The sequence below is a fragment of the Stegodyphus dumicola genome, chromosome 9, assembly GCF_044657685.1.
Source record: "Stegodyphus dumicola isolate Sdum_Otavi_A_Nest chromosome 9, ASM4465768v1".
In the NCBI taxonomy this organism is placed as follows: domain Eukaryota; kingdom Metazoa; phylum Arthropoda; class Arachnida; order Araneae; family Eresidae; genus Stegodyphus; species Stegodyphus dumicola.
The window spans coordinates 163,268,525-163,289,805 of NC_140776.1; the positions used below are offsets into that span (position 1 = coordinate 163,268,525).

Sequence of the window (21,281 nt, forward strand, 5' to 3'; positions counted from 1 at the left end):
AATATATGCAATTTTATGCAAATTTTTAGGAAAATTTAACGCTTACGTTAAATGTCGTATATTTTTTCCTCACAGCATATATTTCAATTTTATTTATACTGTATACTACTACAACACTTATCTGTGTTATGAACTAACATGTTTATGATATTTCTAAAATTTACTAAAATATGTGTAATTACATGAAAAAACACAGTTTTTTGTAAAATATTTCTTTTCGTTTTATATAGAAATACTTATAAAACAATCAAATTAATAAATATTACTTAGATTGCAGCTTAAAACCTAATAAATAATATAGAAAACATTTTAGTGAAATTTAATAGAGATACCTTTAGAACATTTTGAGTAATTATATTTCTTGTATGTAAAAACACTAGAAAAATTAGTTTTTCAGAAAACGCATTTAAAGATTTCACATTAACAGAAAAACTGTTCTGTTGTATTTACACACTTAAAATTCTCCACATTTGTACATCACACCCTCTATATCTTTATACTTAAGTAATTTTGATTTCCTATTTGATTTTAATTTTTTTCTGGCTATTTTCGAAATGAGCGACGAATGAATTTTCGAGTTCTTTATTCTTTCGTTTTCAATTCCAAAGTAATTTTTAATCATTTCTTGTTCAATTGATATGCCTAAATGTTCAAACACAGTAAGTAATCCAAGATACCCTGAATTAAAAATTAAAACGGCTATATATGCACCCAGCAACATAGTCTTTATACCTAATCGCAATATTGCCAAACCCAGTTAAAAAAACCGCAATGTTGCCAGTCCCAGTTCAAAGAATTAAGGCAAATAATTATTGCCAGAAACAAAAAAAAAGTACCCAGAATTAAAATGAAATGTTTTAGCACAATTTTACACACAAACAGGTAAAAAAAAAAAAAACACGGATAACAACATTGTTTACCTTTAAGTTGAGCCTTTTAAATGGCACTTCCGGTCTTTCTGCTTTCACTTCCAGTGCAGTTAATTGGCTATACCTTCTCTTCTAATTATCACAAACGTAAAAATGAATCATTTTCGGAATCCTACAAAACTGATCTTTCAAATTGGGCAATAAAAAAAATCGAATTTTTTCGCCGAAATCGTTCTTTTAACGTAGGCAGATACCTTAATGCAAGATATATGAGGGATGCGATTACAGTTACATACGCAATACTGAGTAAAATGAAAAGCTTTGACGTTTGATATTCATAGAGTTATTTTAGAAATTTATGCAAATAAAGCAATTTTCTTCTCAAAAACCTCAAATCTCCAGAGAATCAGATTCTTCTTTGATCTCTCTCTTTTCTTGAAACGAATAATCTCTGTGATGCTGAAGTTTTGCTTTAAAATTTAGCTTGACATATTCTTTAGAACTTTATCAACAATTAACTTAAATCAGCTACGGTTGCTTGACGTCTAAATATAAAAAAAGAAAATTTCAATGTAAATAATTCATCGTCCATCCAATACTCGATAAACGTTCGAATTATGTAAATATAATTTGATCTTGCGCTGCGCTAAAAGCGCGGAAACTTCGCATTAATAATTTTCTTCAGCATAAATTAGGTTGATGAAAAGTTTCTTCAGCATAGCTAGTTCTAAGCTCAAGAATTTTCTTCAGCATAAGTATTTCTGACTATAAAAACGTTTGCTTTGTATTCAAGAAAAACCTAATACTACTTTTTAATTCTTTAATATTCGGATGTTTTACTCAGAAAGAGTAAAAAACTTTAAAATATATTTTTAAATTTTTAAACTAAAAGTTGTTATCTTAAGGAGCTGAAGTAATTTATTTTTAATGTTTAAAAAGGATGATGGGCACTTCTTGATCACTTTCTTCTCAATTTACAAAATATTAAAATGAACGCAGATGTAGTAGGCTTGCAAACATACCTATGAATTATTTATTCCTCTTTAGCTCTAGCAGTTAGTGTTTTGATTTTCTACTTGCAATATATAGCCTAACATATAAGTAGTCCAAAAGTTCGTGATAAAGCAATAACACAAACCTAAAAATTTTTAATTACTATATATATAAATGTGTGTACATATTTTTTAAATATTTTTAAAGCTTACATATTGCTCAGAAATTCTGTACATGTGTAAATAATTTTACTGATGTTTTAAATAAATATATATATATGTTACGGTGAAACACCGAAATCTGGAGAATGTCGACTTTCAACGCTGAATGTCAACATTCACATAGTCTCTTGGTGTATGTCCGAAATATTTTCCAAATACTCTTATTTCTGACTTACACCGGTCAATGTCGACATTCACATGTACTAATGGTGAATGTTAAACATATAAGAATATTATATTTTCTTCTCCGTAATTCAGTAACGAATAAACGCACTTGAGACTTGAAATAAGAACTTAAGAACATGACAACTTAAAACACACAATACATTCGAAATGAGAAAGGAAAATAATAGAAATTAAAAACTTACTTAATTATATAGTGCGTTCTAAATGAGAAAATAAAATAAAAGTGATAAAAAACTTACTAAATTATGTGATTCAAATCTTATTTATTGCAACAACTTAAACTATTATGGCACTTTATGACCTCTCTTTTCGACTTTCACCAGAGCATATCTGTGATTGTCGACATACACCGGTGAGGGTCCGAATATACAAGAATGTAGTGCAATATTCGATCTTTCACCGACGTATTTGGTGAATGTTGACATTCTCCGGTGAAAGTCGACATTCTCCAATTTTGGTCTTTTACGGTAACATATGTATAAATTGTAAAAGCTGAATACATACGATAAGATAATGATGATATTTTTTTGAAAGTTTTACTTCTATGTTCTTTTAAAAGAGCCAAATAACGTTCTTTGCGTTTAAAAACACTAGCAAATAACAATATACGATGAAGATTAAAGTGAACATCATATTAAATATATTTAAAGTAATCTTTTATTAAATAATCTCAAATTGTACCGATCATATTGAAAGGCATCGACTCCAGTTTCAAGCTTCTAAACTCTTACCTTTAACATCTTTAGTTAAATCTTTATATAGCATGCACTTTTACATCAAAAGAATGGATTGAAGCCTTTTAATTGTTCCAAAACATACTTTGTACAGAACATAAAATTTGATCAGAATTTACTGAAGAATGCATTTCTGAATACCATGACCGTATACCTGATGAATTACTTCGTTCATTAGCTTTCATATTCGAGTTATATTCAATTCTTACATGTTCTATTTTAAAATACTTTTCGTATAAAAAGCTTGAAGGTAATTTTAACTGCACTGTTTTTCCAAAATTATCCTTGTAATAACAGTCTTCATCGAATTTCATCATATAATTTTTTATTATAATGATTTTTGAAAAGTTTCTTCTTGATACGAAAACTAATGTGATATTTAATATACCGTATATTCCAATGTATAACACGCAACTATAATTTCAAATTTCATTTTTAAACTTTTAGGTATATCCGCCGTATCACGTGTACCTTTTTGTTTAACCCCTTAACTGCCGCGGGCGTATATATACGCCTTGCTCAGCCAATGCGTTAACTGCCCCAGGCGTATATATACGTCCTTCCAAACTGTTATCATTTGCTTTGCGCTGCTACACCTAAAATTATTCGCAAAGTTAACGCATCGGCTGCGCATCTGGGCGCATCTGGGGCAGTTAACGCATCGGCTGAGCAGGCGTATATATACGCCCGCGGCAGTTAAGGGGTTAAGAAGAAACCCGAGAGATACATGTGCGACGCTCCTTTCTTTTAAAATTATTTATTCGAAGAATTTTCTACAATGCTATACTAAACTGACAAGGATAAGCGGAACAATACATGTGTGCGGAAAATGATTAAAGAAGTAAATAATTCCGCATAGGCAGTGAGTGGTATTCAATGCAGGTGTGCACAAGAATGTTATTCTGGGAGTTCGAGAAAAGAGTGACATAATTTCGGGTAAAAATGCACACCTGATCCGAATGAATTCGCTTAACTACGAGTTAGATGTTTTCTCTGAGTTGATGAAAGCACAATAATTAATATTAGGCAAAGGAAATTATCCGATAACGAAAAGTTTTAAGTTCATAAGTAGTGTCATATCTTTTAAACAAACAGCATTTAAGTACATGTATCAATCTAATATCTGTATGCTCTCCCTTCCCCTATTTTTTTATGTATCATTTTTAATGTCCGGTGAATAACACGCACCAGTAAATTCAAATCGTATTTTTTGTACTGAATGTGCGCATTGTACACCTGAATATACGGTATGTATTTTTCAAACTGAATGGGATGAAATACGTAAAATTCATTTTCTAGGTTGTGAAAAGAGGTTTACGTCTGCTTTTTGATGACGTAAATGCTTTAATTGGAAAAGGCACTGAAATCCTTGATATCTGTGGTATAGAACATGTTTCCGTTTGATGCGTGTTTCCTTTCTAAGGTAAGCATTAATTAATTAACTTTAATGCGTCAATTTTGAAATCAACTGTTCAGAAAACCAATTTTTAGAGGAAAAACTCATTTAACATTTGTTTTTGCCACTGACCTGTGACTTTTTTTCTAGGAAATACACTTTTAATAAATTAAATATTGTTCTGATTTTCATTAAAGTATTTCCAAAATGATTAAATCAATATAAAAAGGCATTTGTTTTTTCGGTTAACAGTATATGGCTTTAAATTTTAACTAGTGAACACCCCAGTATAGACTATGACCTTGTAATTTTCCGCAGATTGAAGTTATTCACAAAGTTGTTGGACTTGTAACATTAAGATACCTTAATGCACTTAATGATTTTTTTGCTTCAACTTTCTCATAATATGAGAAGTTTCAAGGAATATATTTCATGTTTCTTCAAAAAATCTAAAATAAAGCTAAAATATGTGTACTAGTAATTCAAAGCATACATCAAAATATATATACTATGCATTAAAGCTGTATTACGCTATGAAATAAGTAATGCTATTAATAAATATATAACAAAACAGCTATCATATATGTTATACATTTGATATTAACAAGTATTTAAAAATGAATCAATAAAATTAAATAAGATAATAATCGATAAATAAATAGTAGTGAATAGTAATGTAAAATTATGTGCATCAATACAAAGGAAAACTTTACCGCCAATTGAACAAATGCCTTTACCAATTTTTAAATATTTTTATTATTCATTGGTTTTTAGTGTATTTTATTTCTCTTGAATTTCAGGTAATAAAAGACTTATTGTGCAATCTACGATAAAATTTCAAATTAATGTTATAATTTTTATAAAGCGAAAAAATAGTAATCTAATTTTAGAAGTAAAATAAAATCGCAGATTATTATTTTCTCATCTATGTGTTCTGTAGCATTATATGCGACGGGGGGGGGGAACACTGGTTTTCAGAAATGAAGCTTTCCAAAATTATTTACCCGAATTGTGCTAATCGTATACCTGTGCGAGACAAAATAAAGAAGAAAAGGCAATATTTTTATAATATTAAAATTAATAGCTTTTATTAAATTTACAAGAGGAGTATAATCTTCTAAGTAAACGTAAGAGTTATGTAAAGACGTGTGGTAAAAATCATTTGAAAATATTGTAAAATATGAATAAATGTAAAGGAGCACAAATCCCGAACGAAAAGATTTTGACTAAGAATAATCATTTTAAAGCAAATTAGTTAACTGAAAAATGTAAAATATTTACATTTACGAAATTTAAAAAGCATACTTTGTGCTCACGAATGAATTAAAAATTCATCTTATATTCATTTGGCCTAGACATAGAAGCAAATCGGATAGTTACGATTCCGGATAATTATGATAACTAGGAAGTGTGTTAAACTCACTGCCCAAATTATGAAACAGGAGACTTGAAACGAAATCATTTATGGATCTTTTCAAGTTCCCATTGTGTTCAACTCAGCAGAAATAATGATGCGAATCATATAGTGCTAAGTAATATTTCTGAAATAGCTTAATAATTCATTTATTTCCATTTAAAGGTATTTAAACAAATATACATTTAATATTTTATATAGCTTTTATGAGTCCACGTTAATGCGTGTTGTGAAAAATATAAAATTTTACATCTTATATCAGTCTTTCTTTGCGTGGGAAAAGGTTGGGATACGGAGAATAACATAAAGAATTAGTATTGATTTCAATACAAAATATATTAATAAAAAAAAAGAAAATCTGAATGGTTTCGGATTTTAAATTACGTCCAAAGAGACTTTTTTTTTTTTTTTTTTTTTTTTACATTTTGTGCGTACTTTTATTTATTAAATATCATGTTACCTCATACTTTTATTTATTAAATATCATGTTACCTTATCATATACCACTTTCGCACATAAACCATAAAATTTAGTTCAAGAGCAATATCGCAAAATAATTTTAAATTGAACATATCTTTAGAATTTCCGATACACAGTCTTGTGCGCTGCAGATAAAAAAAAAAAAAAAAATCCTGTACAATGTTGGCATTGCTCGCTTTGAAATCCTTGAGTTTGTTAATCAAAAATTCGTTAAAGATTTACAAAATAGGAAATCGATAATAAAACAAATTACAAATTGCAAATTTGGTCTTCCACATGCCCATATTCGCAAGAGGATTATGTTATTCAAAACTGGGTGGCTCTAGGTACCGCTGTTTTATCACAATGCGAGAAACATACTGTTACGAAATGTTAAGGCGCGGTAACGTAGCTTCCCCGCAACGCAGTTCTAAGGTTGCCATAAAATGGCAAGAGAAAGCAGGGTTGCCCCATTTGGCGATAAATCACCCAACAAAATTGGCGAAATGCCATGGAGAACCTTTTGGAACGAATTCTTACCGGTTTAGCCCAGAATGTTCTCGAACACAAGCCGAAAGCTATATAAACCCGGCTGGTCCGCAGCCAGTGTGTGTGTTCCTCGTCGAGAGGGCGAGTCGAAGTGCCTCGTCTTCGAGAGTGCAAGATAGTCAGTATGGAGTTGGTGTCGCGTCTAGTGAGTCAATCCCTGCGGAGTCGATCGAGTTGACAGTCGGGCAGCAAGTTCCCACTGGGTCGTCGAGTGCATCGAAAGAGTTTCGTAGTGTATCGCGGTTAGTGCATCGTCGAGAAAGCGTGTTGAGCTCTGGGAACGACTGAACCGATAATACGGGAGCTCTGCTCTGCGTGTCGTCGGATGCATCGCGAGTTGTAGCGTGGAGAGTCTCGAGAGTACATGGAGTTCCGAGAACGACCGAACAGACTCGGGAGCTGTACTCTTGTGCTTTGCAGTGAAGCTGTCCCCACCGTTATTGCCTGATAGTGTGAAGGCTGTGTCGCTGGTTGTGTCAGCGTGTTTATAATAGTTCTTCGATGACTGTAACGTGATTTTAGAGCTATCCTGATTAATATTGGCTAAATGAAGTGTGTTTCGATACTTCATCAAGTGTCGTCGTTATTCACTCAAAATCTACAAACCCCGTGCGAACGTGAAGGAAAAAAATAACATAAAAACTGGTGTCAGAAAGAAAAACGCAACAATACATACATTAACGGCAGATTCTTCATTATTTGATTTCTTTAAATATAATACAAGGCAATAATATTTGGTGGCAACAATTTGGAAAGTGATTCGCCGTTTAAAGTTTGCAACGCAGAATGCCAAACGGAAATGAATAGTCCTGGGCAGACCCTTTGGATTAATAACGCACGTAATTTTTTTATTAATTTGAAAATCAAGTACATGAACACGTCACCGTTAATCCTAGACCTTCACATTCGAAAGCTGCCTCTGAACGAATAGCCAATGAGAGTGAAGTATGAAAGTTCTGTGTTTGTTTTTATGAAGAAAGATATAAAAAACTGTAGTGCGGAAATTCAATTTTTTTCATATATTTAAAACTCAGAACATAAAATTCATTTAAATCTTCCATATTTTTAAGTAATATAAAAGGATTGGGGGATTTAGAAAGTGGAGCTCTGAGACACGTTCCACTGCTGCAAGCCAAGTCCTGCTGCACTTATTTCATCACCATCTTCCTGGAATATATAGAAAGAGTTGAAAAAACATTTAAATTAATCGGTTTTGCATAAAATCGTTTATTTTTCGTTCGTGCTTCTTTCAGGTTACCATATCTTCATTCAACATGTCTTTTGAAAGTAATTATAGGGAAAATGTTTTTGCATTGCAAAAATGTGAATCACTTCAAGAAAAGAGAAAAGAAAATAAACGTATTTTTGAATGAAATATGCAAGCATTATTTGATGTAGTCTGAATGGCAACGCTTAATTATTTACGTGCACCTTTTCTCTTTGTCCAAGAATGAGAATGTTACTCTTTTGAACAGATTTTCGCTGCAAATATGAATAGAATATTTTTCAGTTTTTTGATAGAACTACGGAATAATTTTCTATTTTTTCCAATTTTACTGAAGCTCTATAATGGAAAATGCAATTGAATTCTGCGAATGCTATAATTATGCGAAAAATTATTCTTTTAGAAGCTTTTCAAGTTTTCGAGAGAAATTTCCTTTCACATAGTTTTTATTTTCTTTGTGTATTCAGTAATACACTTTTCCAAAGTTTTACCTTTTATACATTTTGGAAAGTATTGAAATATATATTTTTCAATCGTAGAAAATAAGTTTAATCATATTTATTTCAGTTCTACGTAAGTATGTTTGCTAACTTGATTCGAAACTGATTTATTTATATGTCTCGAAAGAAAATTTGCTTTTCGTTTGTTTGGGTAAATATAAATTTTTGAAAATTCCGCTTGTCTATTTTCGTACTATGAAAGTTTACGCAAAGGCATGAAGCATAAAAAAGAGATATGACAGCATGGCTGAAACTTTCTTTTTACCTCATGAACAAAATTCGCTTCAAAATAATGAGATGATTTGTTGCCTTTCAATAAGAGACGAACAGAATTATCTTCTTTCTGCAAAATGTTTCTCAGTAGTGCAATAGAAGTTCTTCATCCTTGTTTCGAAATTTATGGATTCAGTTACTTTCATGATCGTAAAAGGAAAACTACCTTTCTAAGAACTCAATACAGCAAGTAAAATATTTTTGAATATTGAAGGGAATGAAACTCGTTTTCCTTAGCATCTTTAAAGGAACTTCCTAAGATTATCATAGCCCCATAACAGAATTTAGAAGTAAATATGTAAAAATTAAAATATTATTTACCGAGTTACATCAATGCACAATAATCCAGAAAAACTGCAGAAGATAATATTACTATTTTTTTTATTTTGCTGTTAATTTTTATTTTTTCGAATACTAGGTAAATGTTCATTAATAAGTTACGGAGTCTTCGAAATTGGTAAAAATGTGTCGGTTTTATTTAATGAATTTCATATAAAATCTTCTAATTTAAAAAACATTTTGTGCTAGGGGTTTCGTTTCTGCAGGTAATTTATAGGATCCTAATGGAGTAGATTTAACTAAAGTATTTTAGACCTTATTAAGCTGATAAACGAATTATTGTTTCCTCTGAAATATTTAGGGCAAATTCATATGAATGTTTAAATAACTTTTAATTAACTCTTAAAATTGAACAGAAGTCACCTTTGTGCTTATGAACAAAAACTACGTCACTTGCGGGCACTAAAGTAACAATATTGAAATTTCAAATTAAATTATCATGGTCAAAGACCCCCCAAATTGGCTTAATTAAGTTGGTTCACTATTTTAATAGCGCGTTTTAACGTCGGTCAGCAAAATGGCTAAAGCCGGAATATTCACTGGCCGGGAGATAAAACGTAAATTGCAGTTGTCACAACCAAAAGCTTTATATCCAAAACATTCAACCCCATCGAGTATTCAAACTAATATGCTTCCTGGTTAAAGCTACGGAAAGAAGTTAATCTAAGTTATACTAAAACCGTATGGAAAGCTGTCAGAAAAGTGAACAAAATGAAGTCATTTACTGATTAATAGCTACTAATTAAATTTAAATAAAAAGAATATTAAGAAATTAAAGAATCAAATTTAATAAATTAATGACAAATGTTGAATTACAGTTCTAGAGTTCATCGCATTTGAGGATCCTGCTCGAATTACAATATCACTATTTATTATTATAATTATCAGTAACAATATAAATTTTAATTATTAACAACCAAGAATTAAGATTAAATAAAGTGCGAAAATATAAATAAAATCCATAATTTAAATTAAATTAAGGCCAAATATTTAACTAATAATTTACAATAATTGATTACATCTTATTTGAGGCTCTCCTCGACGAAAATCGCTTAAAAAACTGAGAAGTACAAAAGCTAAGGTCGGTTGTATTCTGGCCGAATTTAAGCCCTGATGCCTTTGCTATTATTTTAATCTTCTTTTCCATTTTAATGAATAAATTTCTCTTTGTAAACTCGTTGCACTTAAAACAATGCTGCAATGATTAACTTTCTGAAGATGAAGACATGTTGCTTCCTTTTGTCTCTCCAAATTCGCTGAACATATTCATTTGGAATCAATACCCTAATTTCATAACATCTTCATTTGTCTCTTAAATTTATGCTATAAATTGAATGTTCCAAAAATAAAGTACGACTGTATTATTACTTGCACAATTCGTAAAACTGGTATTAACATTTTCTTTTTAATAAATGATCAAATGTCAGAAGCTTATCAAGCTATGAGAGTTTTAGTCAAATGATCCCAGTTATTAAAAATATACAAAATTAAAATTTTTATTGGGCTTCGAGACAAAAAAATGAAAATACTAAGTTATTCTTTTTTTTATTAAATATCTTTTATGAAATTAATAAAAGGAACTGCAGTATATTAATTCGAATCTAAAATTTTAGCCTAAGCGGATATTTAGCCAGTACCCCCATAGCATAAAACATCCTCAGGATGTCCTATTTAAGTCGTAATATCCCCGGACATAGTTAGGATGTCCTAAGGATGTTGATTCTCAGATGTCCTGAGGAGATCGTAATTTAACATCCTAAGGATGTCTTATTTAAGTCGCTATGTCCCGGGACATGACAGGATGTTCTGAAGATGTTGATTCTCAGATGTCCTTAGGACTTCACCAATTTCACATCCTGAGGACTTCCGTTGTCAAACATTTTGAGGATATTTGTTCAATTTACCAGTTTTAATTTTTTGACATTGCACATCTGAAACTTGCACATTATTTAATTTTCATATGTATTTTACTAAGTTGTTTCTAACTGCTGTACATTAAAAATATTGATATGATTGATGATTTATTCTTGTTATTTTGTTATTAATTTTAACTGCTTTTTTTTCTGACGTTTTTAAAAATTTATTTAGTCATGGAAAAGATTTTTTTCAATGGATTAGCATTTTATAGAATATTTTTTGCAAAATTCTAAATAACATGTATTTTTTTTATAAAAAATGTATAAATTACATGTATAATTACTTACAGATTACTAACCCTATTATAAGTATATATAATATATATTTTAATTCTGAAACGATTTTTTTTTTAAATTTGGGTATTGAGACATTAGGTATTTTTTTGGAAGCAGGAAAGATGAAAAATTAGCAACTGCCTTCGCCGGGAATCGAACGACGGACCTCTGGAATACCGGCCCAGTGTGCAGAACCACTACACCACGAATACACGTTAGGAAAGCGGGAGAAATACCTTATATTACTAGCCTTTTTAAAGGGCGACTTTTTTTAAGGGTACCCAATCACTAAATCCTAGGTGTGGATATACCTCATCCAACACCTTTTTAGTTCGGGCGCCACTGTAGAGACATTAGGATTTTTTTGGGGAGCCGTAGAGATGAAAAATTAGCAACCGCCTTCGCCGGGAATCGAACCACAGACCTCTGAAATACCGGCCCAGCGTGCAGAACCATTACACCACGAAGGCACGCTAGGAAAGCGGGAGAAATATCTCATAAGGAAAAAAATTTTCCCCTAATTACAGGACAGAAAATGTTTTTCAATCGCGCTATCTGTTATTGATATTGAATTACAGTCGTGCGGTAATTTCGCAGTAAAAATAATTCTCTGATGACTATCCAAGATTCTAGAAACTTTGGTTTTATATAGAGATGGTCGTCTTATAGAAATAATGCTTAATATCAATATTTATTTATAATCTCAGAACTATTGGTCACTTTCAGGAGTGGTCGTTTGAGAGGCGATATTCTATACATTTATTTACTAATACTCTCAGATTCCAAAATATGTTTATATTCGCAGAAATATATTGGACAGAAGGTGGTCGTCACATACATGCAAAATATTACATTTCATTGAAAATTAATTCAGCATTACTTAACTATTTTCCTATTAATTAATTAATGAGATAAAGAAAAAAATACGACATAGTACTGTTTATTACGGAATAATGTAGGAAGTTCTGCAGAACTATATTCTTTCGCGTCATTGCACATTGTATCCGGCAAACTACTAGTTCCTTGTATTCTTCCGCAAATCCGTAAACGTCCGTCTGATTTGAAACGAAATCCAAAATGGCTGCGCCATGAGGTTTACTTTTTCTATGGATATTTTTTGTTGCATGAAAGGTAAGTTCATTTGCAATATTTGTATGTTTACTTGTTTGCTTTTCGATTTATGTTATTTTGACAGTTAAATGTGTTAGCTATCACAGCTTTATGAATTGTTACCGTTCTGTCGTGAATTACGTGTATATCTCAATGGCTGTCTTCAAATATCTGATTTGTCCTGCTCTCCAAATGTTCATGACTGAATTCTTTTTAGTTCAGTTTATGCATTCAGTTTCAAAATATTATGTGTGATCAGATTATTATTTTATTGCAGCAATAAATTTATATTAAATAGTTTGAACGATTGTATAAAAATAAGAGTTTGCATTGTTTTGTTCAAAATATGTATGGTTGAAACATTATCTTAATCTAGTTTATAATTCAATTTTAAAACATGGAGAATTGGAAGTTTTAAGTGTTTTTGGGGGGTACTGTTCTGTTATCGGGACCGTATTCGGAAATGTATGAACCTGGGTTTGTAAGTATGTGCATATGTATACACACACACATACATTTACAAATGTTAATTAAATATTTTCACTATTTGTTAACTATAATTCACTGCATTTGTTATATATAATCACAGATTAAGGTTGTAGTGCTTTCCTCACTCTGATTTCACATGTATTTTGATTCATAAATACATGTATTTATAACACGTACATAAATCCACATATTTCGATTTCTCTTTTGAGACCGAATAAAAAATGAACTAAACATTTTCGTTGATATTGAGAGTTGAACAACAGCTCACCTCAAAATAAAATGAATTAATAAATTTATGGAAAATTTTACACAGCGTATTTTAAACAGAAAGAATAAACTGAATATACTTAGAAGTATTAATAATTGGTAGAGCTGATTGCAGAATAAAATGCCTTAATTGCATGGTAAACAGTAGATCTTCTTTTGGAGTTTTTCTGTGTTGCGTAAAATGCAGATTTAAATTTTTGATATTGATTGTCATATAAATGGCTATTACTGTGTTATTTTGCTCTGAAATGAATGGTTAGTAATAAAATTCTGGATGAGATAACCTTTAACATGTGCTAGAATTTACGAAGTTTAATTTGGTGCTGATTTCAACTGGTAAATTTCATTTTACTGAAATTTGCATAAGCACAAGTGCAAATTATTTTCAGAACTTTTTTTTAGTCCAAAAGGGCTATTAGTCTCAAAATGTGACTTCATATCGTCAATCGTAAACTTATTTCGCTTTTCATTCAAGTCTTGTCATTTGGCAAAATTTAACATATTAAAATCTAATCTCTTATCGATTAAGCCAAGCTATTTAAAAGCTATACACACTGTTCTTAACAATGTATTTTTTTTTTACTTTTTAATCTGATTGATTTAAAATGCATTTAATTCATCATATATCTAATTGAAAACAATTAATATTTTTATATAATTACATGATATATTTCTTCACTTTTCAAATATACAGAAGATATTTAACTTTCTGGTGTCAGTATCTTATAAAATGTTTTGCTATTTCTACTGCCCCTTCTGTATTGATAATCTATGCACTCATAAACTTTGAGCCCCATTTAAGTGACTGCTAAAATCTGAGGCCTTTCAGATTTTTTTTTTTTTTTTTTTTTTTTTTTTTGTGTGTGTGTGTGTGTGTGTGAGTAGAAAGACAGAATTTTAGAAGACCTCTTTGAGTTACCTTTTGAATGATGTAAAGAATTGTTAACATAATGTCAAGAACATAATTTTTACAACTAAATATTAAATATATGAAACAGCCTGCAGCATTTTCATGTTACGAAAACATATTTATTTATTCTGTGGCTAGGAATTGATTTAGTTTTAAAAATACAATTTATTCCTTTTAACAATTTCCCAACAGTCTCATCAAAACACTAAAATTTCTTTACATGTTTTAAAGAAAGATGATTCATTTATGTAAAGATTATTAAATGGCTAATTTTATTATTGAGTTTTTAATACAAATTAACTGAAATTATAAACTGATTTTGTAAAATAGTTTAATTATGAATACTTCAATTTGGGGGCTATTGGATGTTTAAAAATGTTCGAAAGATTTTTAATATCTTAAAAATAAAAGCAAAATTTTCTGTTATAATATTTTGTATTAATAATTCATTTTAATTGCCTTGCTCAGTTTTAATATATTCACAAATTCGGTTTTAAAAACAAAATAAGTTGTATAAATATTCTCAACCTTTTTAATTTTTCCAGAGTAACCCTAGGAGAAGGATTTGAGACTGTCTGTGTAAAATAAGTAGGTTTTAGATCATTATGACACCTTCACATATTTTCACTGGAAGTTTCTTTGTATATATACTGGGTATTAAGCAGTGGAGAGTATGTATTTAAAGTGATATTGTAACTAGTAAAAATTTGAAATCCTGATAACATTCCATACGCTGTCGGTGGGACCTAGATAGGATGTCCTAAGGATATACTGGGATGTGACATTAAACACACAGGAGGATGAGTTTAGGAGGAAACTGGGATATTACAGAATGACCTGAGGATATAGTAAGTAGGACGTTAAATCCTAATAACGTCCCATACGCTTTCGATGGGAGATAGATAGGATGTTTTTAGGATATGATGGGATATGTTTAGGAGGTTAGTGGGATATCCCGGGATGTCCTGAGGATGTAGTAAGCAGGAGTTCATATCCTAATAACATCCCGCACGCTGTCGATGGTACTTAGTTAAGATGTCCTGAGGATATCCCGGGATGTGACATTAAGCACTCGGGAGGAGGTATTTAGGAGGTTTGCGGGATATTCCGGGATGTCCTGAGGATGTGCGCATATCCCGCTATCAACATCCTCGGGATATCCCAAGGATGTTTTTGTGCTATGTGGGTAGACTATTTAAATGTTACAGGCAGTTAGCCGGCAGAACATGACACGGACATTTAACCAGCCGACAACACGTTTAGCCAAGAGCAAGTTTAGATGGCAACGCATGCATTTAGGTAAAAATATGCAACAGTGTATTATAAAAATTTGTTAATATTCATTTACTTAATTTTTCTATCAACTTCAAAATTGCTAAAGTTCTTCATAAACTCAAAGTCACTTTTTCACTTATCATTAAATTTTGTTGCTCGATTCTTAAAGATTCCATCTCTGATTTTAATTCTTGCTGGAATTTTGGTTTATCATGCCAGAGTACACACATTGATATTATCATCCAAACCTAATGAGCGTTGAAAGGTTTGTCATAAAACTTAAATTGTATGTTCGAAAAAGAGAAATAAGCAAAAGTTTTATGGCTAATGACTGTTGGACACTTAATCATAATTTCGACTTTGGATTTGCAAAAATTATGCGTAAAGCTTGCTTAGTTAATAAATTGGATTTATTTAAACCCTTTCAAACTAATAAAACATTTAAATTTTTAATTAATGCCATTAATTTTCTACTCCAGCTCTTCCAAACGCTTTCGAATTCCTCTAAAATATTAGCTTTTTCACTTTTCATTACTTGGGAGCTAAGCCTGATTGTTCTAGAAACTGATTTTAAAATATCCGCCAACTAAGGAGATTTTCTGTCTAATTTTAAAATCTATTCTGGATATAGCGTTTAATAAAGACAAAAACGTGTTACTTGTTCATTAATCTTCTTACTGTGTGCCCTGGAAATGGACCTTTATCTCGGATAAATATGGATCGATAAAAGATTGTCGCATGATTTTGACAAAATGTATCTGTTGTCAATTAAACATGTTGTCGGCTAAATGTGTTGTTGGTTAAACCTGCTGTCGGCTATTATGCCGGCTAAGTTTCCATGTCAGCTATATGTCTTTTGGTTAACAACTGTCAGCTAAGTGTCTCCTCAGCTGAGTTGTTGTCGATTAGTGTCCACGACCGGGCTATGAGTTATAATGACGAAAAATACAAGGCATTACTGATATAATTATTTCGCTGTGCTTTATAAGCATCTGACTGTCTTAAAATCTTGATAAAGAATTTTTAAAAACAGGTACAGTAAATAAACGTATCAGAACTACTATTCCTTCTAATTGCCTTTGCAAACGTAACTGGAGTCCTGAGTAGGAGCAGGGAGTTTACTGTGTTCGTGCGTCTGTAGAAGATATCACAAAAGTAGGTAGGGTTAAATTACCCTTTATTTCCAACAGCTTACAACCGATCCCGCACTTCGGGATACAGAGACCAGCACTTATGGTCTGAAACTTAAAAAATAAGAACTAAACTCAATACTTCACAAAGACTAGTAACGCGTAGATTGGCCATAAACTCTACGTATGTAGTGAGCAAAATGCGGGAAACTACAATACAGTCTGTCTATCATAAGAAAACCTCTCGCCAGTTAGTCTACCACTGTCTGTTGACACTGACGTAGAGTAGTCTCCACTGACGTAGAGAACTCTGCGAAGCTACTGGCTAGGATCTGTACCTAGGCAGTCTCGGCCACGGGGGTATAAAATTTATGAACTTGGTGGTTCTGAAGGCTCTGGGAAAGGTCACTTATTGGCCGGCCTCGGAGTCTGGCACGTCCTAGCGCGGCGTGGTGCTAGTAACCCGTGGGGTTTTCCCCCGGAGTCGCTGGGTAATGTCCCGCTGCGACGGGCTCGCCCGAGCGACTGGCAGGAGCAATTGACGACCGGTGCTGCCTGGTGACGTATCCAGGTGGTGCGCGGCTCTGCTGGAGGGTAATAGTGGAGGTTGAACCTCCACGACGTGCCCGAAGGCAGAGTCGACCTGTAGTGAGAATCAGTTACTCGGAACAGGGAAGCCGAAACCCATAGTTACCACTGTCTGTTGCCGTAGAAACGAGCCTTGACCCATTTTCGGTAGAGGTGTCTTGAAGACGAATGATAACTCTTTTCCCCTCAGCCAACAGTCACCAAAAGTAAAATAACAATAAAGCAACCCTTGGCTCGCTCCTATTTGAAATATACTAAGACTGTTGCTATAGCGACCGCCACCCGCCAGACACTGTGGCGGGGCTGTTCTTCTCGCAGACAGACAGTACGTCTTCAAGTATCAAACAGAACTAGTTTTGGCCTCAAAGGCAGACAGGGGCTGATAGAAAAGCACGCGAGAGGTAAGGTAGCGAGAAGTCTCTCTCTCCCTTTCTTGGCTTAAAAGCCACAACTTAAATACTTAACAGCTTGCAAGCCGAATTTGCATAACCAAATCTGTTTAAGTTTATTCTGGCCGGAAATGAAAATAAGAGAGGATAGCAAAGTTTTAAAATAAAATAAAAGTTAGTAAAACTTAAAATCCTTACAAACTGTGGTGTTGTTGGCTGTGATCGTATAAAAATTACGATACTAAGAGTTTCGAAAACGAATTAATTCCGCGTAAATAGTTAAACTAAAATTTAGTGGTTAGTACATTGCATGATCTTTATGTACCTTTTTCTTTGGCAAATGCGCTAATATATGTTTTAGTTCTTTCAATGTAATATCCCTATCCGGTGGCACGTTGGTAGACATCTGTTCTGTGCGTATAGTTGCTTGTTGCTTAGAATCTTCGGTTGGGTCATCCTGACTGAAGACGGAATCCAGGATCTGTATTAATGTTTCCCTTGTGTAGTCCTGAGTAACATTTATTCGTGTAGGGATGTGTAACTGGGCAGGCCTAAACAGCTTTCCAGTCATAATCTTATGATGAATACCATAGATGTTTTGTGACTCTGTACAAAAAGCATGCCATGAATTGAACATGAGGAATCCACGTAATAATAAGAATAAAATGACTTACCCAATAAGGCTCCCCGGGGGTCGACGTAGAGAACTCTGCGAAGCTACTGGCTAGGATCTGTACCTAGGCAGTCTCGGCCACGGGGGTTTAGTTTAGTTTAGTGACGGAACACGTGGGCACCATCCCTTTACCGTTATGGTTAATTGGTAATAGCACCACGTCCACCCTTATCTAGAGACTAGTGGGACTACAGGTCATACTTTACAGTACTTACGATATCGTACAATATAAATAAACCATACAATTTCCTACATATGCATGATACAGTATATAATCAAACAGGATTATTAAAGCATAATGCTGGTGCGTATACAGTTAAAATGCAAAAGTTAAGATGTAAAATACTAAGTATCGATTAAAGTTATATGACTAAATAATATTATATTATTCATGCATAAAAACCTTAAAAAAAATAAAATAAAAAAAAATAAAGAAAGAAAATTAAAAAAAAAAATACAATATCCTACATATGCATGATACAGTATATAATCAAACAGGATTATTAAAACATAATGCTGGTGCGTGTACAGTTAAAATGCAAAATACTAAGTATCAATGAATTATATGATTAAATATTATTATATTATTCATACATAAAAACATTCAAAAATAAATAAATAAATAAATAAATAAATAAAATAAATAAATAAAAATAAGTAAATAAATAATGCGCTGTTATATATATATATATATACATAGAATATGCCATACAAAATAATACACATACACATTAGGAGCAGAATGTGGAATATAGGATCATACAAATACAGGATCAAGTCGTGAGGATCATTGAAAAGTACATACTTAATGTGCTTCACAAATTCAGCCATAAGTATCATTCATACAAATGTAAGCATTCTGGAACAACAAAAACCAATAATGGTGTACCCTCATATTTGCTACAATACACTACACTGGTACAGTAATTTCTTATGAAATATTTTACTTTTAAATTTCAGAGACACAAAATTTGATAGAATTTGTACTGAGTGACTATTTGAAAGGGTACGTTAAGACTGTGGTAAATAATAAGCAAAGTAAACATATTGTTTTTCATAGGGGGTGCATAAGATACAGTACAATAATCATTTCATTAGATCAGTCCGTTATAAGAATATCACTAAAATTTATAAATGTAGCATTAAACCAGAGTTTACCACGAAGATTATGTACTTTGCATCAATGCATTATGCCTATGAATGCTACACCTGGCACAGGTCTATTCCAAGACCTTTAACCTTTTCCATAACCTTGTTAATTTTATTAATCAAGTGCCTCTGCTTGATTAGAAATTTACAAAAGGCTTGACGATTTTGCGAAGGGAATCTGATATGTAAGCCTTCTGTAAGAGGGCATTTTTCAAGGTAATGCTCCGGAGAGCCTAACTCTCCGCAGGTGCAAAAGCTGGAATCGCTTATTTTAAATCTCTCAAAATAAAGAGGAAAAGTGCCATGCCCTGAAATATAATGTGTCAGATGGGGATTTCCACAGCATCTATCTTGTGTAACGTAAGAAATATGGTAATAAGTACGACGACCAGTGGTACTATAATCCCATTCTTATTGCCACTTACTGATTGCTTTGAGACGTAATGCAGATTTCAAATGTGAATGCGGCCAAGATATGTGAATTTGTTCAGCAGCAATTCCAAAAGCGGCCTCCTTGGCGAGAGTACCTGCAACTTCGTTTCCATATTCACCCATATGTGCCTTTATCCAAGCTAAGTGGATGTCATGGCGTTGATGTTTTCTAAGGTCTTGTTGAATATCTCTAATGATTTTGGATGGGTGTTCTGGATTACTAATCGCATAAATAGCTGAAAGGCTATCAGACTTTATAGTAGCCTTTAGGATTTGGTGGGTTAGCAAGTAGCGAATAGCTTGCGCTATTGCTACTGCTTCCCCTTGAAAGACACTGTTATTGTTAGCCAAATGGCCCTTCCATTGTGCAATGACACTATTTTTTTGTAAGACAGCAAATGCGCTCCCCACATTTCCTTCAATTTTAGATCCATCCGTATAAATTACTATACTCGAGGGGCTACGGTATTCTGTGGGCGGGACATGTAGTCTAATGCCAACACCATAATCCGCAGGGTGAATGCTGTCAGATGTTAGTTTGGTTTCATATTCCTCCGAAGTAAAATTTTCTTCAGCAAATGCTATTGGCTTGTGTAGCTGTATTAACATTTGTCGTGCTGCTTCCTCCTCAGTTCTAATATGCAGTGGGAGCAAACCAGCCAAGACATTTATTGCATCAGTGGAAGTAGTAATATATGCCCGAGTTATTCCTAAGGCAAAAGGGCGCTGAATAGTAGAGAGATGCTTGATTTTTCTCCTCTGCATAGGGAGAGCCCAAATTGCTGCTGCATAAGTTACTAACTTTTCTACAACCGTTGTGTATAAGATCTTTTGAATGTGGTGGTTCAAACCCTACTTGTATCCATAAAATTGTCTTAGTTGTTTGGCGATGGCCAGGGTACGCTTTTTAATAGAGAGAACATGAGGAATCCACGTAAGTTTTTCATCAAAGGTAACACTAAGATATTTTAATTCTTTTACAATTTTGAGCCTCTGACCATTGAGTACAATACGCGGTCTCCTTGCCAAAGAGCCTCCCTTCTTAGGCACCAGTAAAATTTGACACTTATTTTCTGCTATGACTAATTTCAGTTCGTCACAATTTCGCTGGAAAATTTGACAGGCCTCATTGCAGTTCTTTTGCAATTCTTCACGAGAATGTCCCTTGACAACCAAGGCCGCGTCATCGGCATAGGCAAAAATGTTCGTATGCGCAGGCCAGGAAGCATTGAGTAGCTTATTGAAGGTTAAATTCCAGAGTTGAGGACCTGCGCAGGAACCCTGCGGGCATCCTCTCGTCTGTGACTTTTCAATAATTCCCGCTGAATGTATAATCATTATTCTTAGATCTTGTAGATAAAGATTTATAGTATTAAAGATATTGCTTGGGCAGCCAGAACTTCTTAGAGCCTGCAAGATCGCTGGCCACCATAAGTTGTCAAATGCACTCTTCAGGTCTAAGCTGATGAGTGCTGTATGGAGACCGTGATATTTGTTGTCCATGATAGCCTCTTTGATA

General features: G+C 32.8%; 1 protein-coding gene across 1 annotated transcript in view; it reads left to right on the forward strand.

Moving 5' to 3' along the window:
• The window catches only part of LOC118183029 (allatostatin-A receptor-like), an 888,863-nt gene that overhangs the window by 302,524 nt on the left and 565,058 nt on the right, over positions 1-21,281 (forward strand). The window contains exon 3 of the mRNA XM_085824290.1: positions 4,303-4,426. The gene's annotated coding sequence lies outside the window, so the exon portion shown is untranslated. The remainder of the gene's footprint in view (positions 1-4,302; positions 4,427-21,281) is intronic.